This window comes from Fukomys damarensis, unplaced genomic scaffold (genome assembly GCF_012274545.1).
Source record: "Fukomys damarensis isolate Sample0158 unplaced genomic scaffold, DMR_v1.0_HiC HiC_scaffold_39, whole genome shotgun sequence".
Taxonomy (NCBI): Eukaryota; Metazoa; Chordata; class Mammalia; order Rodentia; family Bathyergidae; genus Fukomys; species Fukomys damarensis.
Window position 1 is genome coordinate 96,423,576 of NW_022900951.1, and position 4,662 is coordinate 96,428,237.

The 4,662-nt window shown below is 38.1% G+C and overlaps 1 protein-coding gene across 1 annotated transcript in view; it reads right to left on the reverse strand.

Moving 5' to 3' along the window:
• The window catches only part of Nkrf (NFKB repressing factor), a 13,372-nt gene that overhangs the window by 7,608 nt on the left and 1,102 nt on the right, over window positions 1-4,662 (reverse strand). The gene's annotated exons all lie outside the window — the stretch shown is intronic.

Sequence of the window (4,662 nt, forward strand, 5' to 3'; positions counted from 1 at the left end):
GGGAGGGAGGGAGGGAGGGAGGGAGGAGTTGATTCCTGGTTGCATTTGGGAAGCTGTGAAAAAGAAAACCAAAGCTTTACATGAATAGGTTATGAACTCAAAGAAAGGTAACATTTTCCATTTCCAGCACTATAATTTCCACATCCATCAGATGTCTTTCCTTACAAAGCAGAATTTAAGAAGGGTGGCCTTCACTATCAGATTACCAGAAACTAGCTCAGTTATAACCTGCATTTCCTACTGATAACTGCTGCTGCTCCTAACGTCACTATTTAAATAGCAAGAAGAATTTTATTTTCATTTACTCTTATCTGAATGTCAGAAAGTCTAGTCTAAAACATCATACATTGACTACATCACTTCCATTCAGATGTGGGAGTCCAATTTCCAAGGTAAGAGATGAAAGCAAAAGACTGAAAATAAGATTAAGTGAATTTCAGTCGAAGTTCTCTAGACCCTCAATTAAAGACTGATTCCAAATATGGTATATAACTAAAAATGGTACAAATGTCATATGGTACACAAGGATGCGCTTGGTACTCTATGTACACTCTTCTCCCAAGTGTCTTCCAGCACTGATAATTGTTGTATCTACTTACTGCTCCCTATTCATTACAACTGTCTCCAAACATTTCCCATAGGCTACAAAAATAAACCTTTGCATAGGTTGCCAACAGTCAGATTCCTTTATTAGGGAGACATGATACAAAAGCCCAACCAGTGAGAACAAGAATGGAAAAGACCCAAGAGCACCTAACATTTAACTACTCAAAGAATAATGCAAATATTAATCTAGAGTTTTTAATAAGACCACTAGGATTTCATCTGTTTCTAAAACTATCCAGCTGCCCAAGAATAAAGAAGTACTGTTTCAGCCAGGTGTGGCAGTGCACACCTAAAATCCCAGCACTTGGGAGGCTCAGGCAGAATGGAAGTCAGTCTGAATTATATACTGAGTTCAAGGTCAACCTCAACTACATAGTGAGACCCTATCTAAAAAAAAAGCCAAACAAACAAAAAGGAGTAGTTTTTCAAATTTGAAATAAGCCAAGGCAGAAAATCTTTCATTACTCAGTCTCCCTTGGTGTTTTTCTCAGAGTGTACTTAAAACTCCAGAAAACTTTTAAAAAAATCCACCAAGTACCAACTATAACTTCAGTAACACTACAGTTTTTTTTTATTCCTTTACCTATATTTTTCGTATAGTCTCCCACCAACTGTTTATCTATGGTGATTTGCAATCAAGTGTGGGAGGGTTGTCCCTAATCTACTATATCACATAAGCTTTTTCTCCAATCACTACCATGAGTTTGATGGTCTTGTTTTTGCAGTGCTGGGAACTGAACTCAGAGACTTGAGCATGTTCTACCACTGAGCTATACCCAAACTCACTACCATATGAGTTGAGCTTTGTTTTCTTTTGTTTTGTTTTTTGAGACAGGGTCTTGCTATGTAGCTCAGGCTGGCCTTGAACTCACTATGTAGCCCAGCCTGGCCTCAAACTCAGTGAACCTCCTGCCTCAGCCTCCCGTGAATGTCTGGATTACAGGTATACACCACCACATCTGGATCCCACTAGTCTTAATGGCTATACAGTGTTCTATATTATGAAATGCCATAAAGTATATTTAAGGCAAGTATAATATAAACATACACTACTATACAATGACATTTGAATTTTAATATTCAGTAACATGCTTATAAAATATTTAACAAGTAATTAAACTTCTGAAATTTGAAATTAAAGGTTAGAGTTTTAAAGTATAAAATTATGTATCCAAAACTGTTCATAAACTCTTAATGTTATACTTTATAAAATACAACCAACCAGATTACTGATGAAGCTTTCAAAAGCTCCCAGTCCTACTTCATAAGCTGATGACATATGCACTCTACTACTATGGGCAAAGTTAGTTTCATAACAGAAATCCAGTTTGCATCTATTTTCTAAACACCAGTCTTGTAACAATGAGGAAAAGAAGAAACAAATAATCAAGGGAGCAAAGATATTTTCATGTTAAGATATGTTTTCGCTTTTTAAGTAATATCTCATCAGTGATGCACAGGCCAGGATTTTGCTCCTAATCCTACTGGTCAACAATGGAAAACTGAATGCTCCAGGTAACCAAATGGGGATGTAGCGCAGTGGCAGAGCTATCTAGAATGCATGAGGCCCTGGATTCAATATCCAGCACTACTGAATAAACAAACGAACACTGCAATTTGTAAGTAAAAATTGCACAGATCTCTAGGTCTTCATGTGGACTATTAAGTGCTGTATATGTAGTTGAATAGAAGACTGTACTAATTTTTCATTAGCCACAAGACATCATCTTAGAAATAGCTTGCAGAAAGAATTCTTGGTAGGTTCTTTATGTTTATGAAACAAATTAAAAAGTGAGGAGAAATCATTTCAGCTTCCTGGTTACTTGGACAACCAGAGAGGAAATGATTAAAAAGCACAGTAAAAACCAGTTTTATTTTATCCTATAGAGTAACGGCTCTCAGAGGTCACATCTGGAGCAGCAGCAATCTCCACACCACCTAAGAACTTCTTAGAAATGCAAATTGCAGGGCCTCTCCTTTGAACTGAATCAGACCCTGGGGGTGGGCCCCTTGCAGTGTGTGTGTGTGTGTGTGTGTGTGTGTGTGTGTGTGTGTGTGTTTTGGTTCTGAGGATTGAACTTAGAACCTTGTGCCTGCTAGGCAGGTGCAGCAACACTAAGCTAAATCCCCCGCCCTGCAACCTATGTTTTAACAAGCTGAATAGGTGATTTTGATGCTTGCTCAAGTGTGAGAACCACAATTACAAAGTCAAGAAGATATTCAAACTTGTTTCATGGAAATTACCACTACTACCAAAAGAATGAAATATGGTCAGCCTCCTAACACATTTAAGCTCCTACCATTATGGCCTTATGATAAATTTTCAAAGCAATCCTTCAACTAGGACAGTCCTGTCAGAGGGGGGAAATGTGCAAGGAATTCTCTTTTTGCACCTGTTCACAACTTGCTTTAGACATGAGCCTTGAAAAACAAATTAACAATTTAAGTTTGGAAAGGGCTGTCACCATGTATTTTAGAGTCTGCTAGAGAGAAAAGTACTGCGTCACAGAAAAACAAGAGCTCTGAAAACATCAACATCAAGTGTGAGAATACAGATTTTACCAGTCTTGAAAAGAGAATTCATAGCCTGCCTAAAATGGAAGACTGCACTGGGTTTCTAATTCCCAAGATTATCAGCCCTTCTCTTTCTCCTATATCTAAGTTATCCAGTAAAATGTATTACTTTTCAATTATTCTATATAATGTTATGGCAATCCTTGTACTGACTGAACTGACTTAGCTGCAATGTAAATATGACGTTAATAGATATACTATCACAGGTGCACAAGCATACACACAAAACATCCTGGATGCTTGAGCTTTTAATGCCAACCACCATTGGCATGGTTTGTGCTATTGCTATAGCTGTGTATAAGGCTGGTATACAATGACGCAGTTTATGTAAGTTACTTCTTTTCATTTCCGGTCTATCCTTCCCAAATATGGCAGCTGTGTCTCAGTGAAAAGAACATCCAGCTGGACATCAGAAGACCCTGGTCCTAGTCCCAGCTGTGGGATGTGGGACAAGTCATTAAATTTCTCAGCCTCCATTTAACTGTAAAAAATTAGATAGCACCTCTCAAGATTGCTGTGTTTTGTTTTTGTTTTTTTGGTACAGGGGATCAAATTCAGGACCTCGCACTTATCAAGGCAGAGACGGCAAAACCACTGAGCTAAATCCCCAGCCCCTCAACACTGCTGTTAAATGAGATCACAAATATTCACAATGTATACTACATTATTTAGCTATATACATCCATTCGCTACCTACATGTATTGAGCAGCTATTCTGGGCACTGAGGATGAAGATATGAACAAGAAAGTATAATCCTTTTCCCCTCAAAAGCTTACATTCTAGAGGGAAGGTAAATTTTATTATTAGAAAAAAGGATGGCTATTCTCCTCCCCTATTTAAGATTTAAGGACTCAGATTCCTCATGGCCTTCTGTGATACTAAGTAGATTTACCATTATCAGATAAAGGCACCTTTTCAACTGTAAGAATACTGTTAGGTGAAGGTCAACTGGGTTTAACTGACTTTATTAATTACTGAGGCTTCCCCCATAGTAACCAGTTCCTCCAGTGAAATATTCATCATCTCTGGAGACAGAAATTATACTAACCTAGAGAAGACAGGAAAAAATACATTTCTGTAATGAGAGCAAAGTGTCACAGTGGATGATGACATATTCAACAATTAAGGGTAGAATTAGACAATCCTATTTTTCCGCATTTCTTGATGGTCATCCCAAGAACTGAATTGGATCTGGTCATTTTCCATAATTTCTCATACGTCCTAGTAAAAAATGACTGTTACGCAGCAATGTCACACAAAAAAAGAAGCCTCCCAATCTGTCAAAGGAATGATTAGTCAAGTAAAAGACCAATTTGGGGATTCTGAAGGACAGAGGTCCAAACAGCTTGTTCAAAAAAAAACTGCGTGGCAACCATACTGCAGTCTCCATTGAAGGCAAAGAGCTTTCAGAGGCCTGTTCACACACCACCAGGTTCTAGGAAAGGAGAAAAACACACGCACACACACACACACACACACAC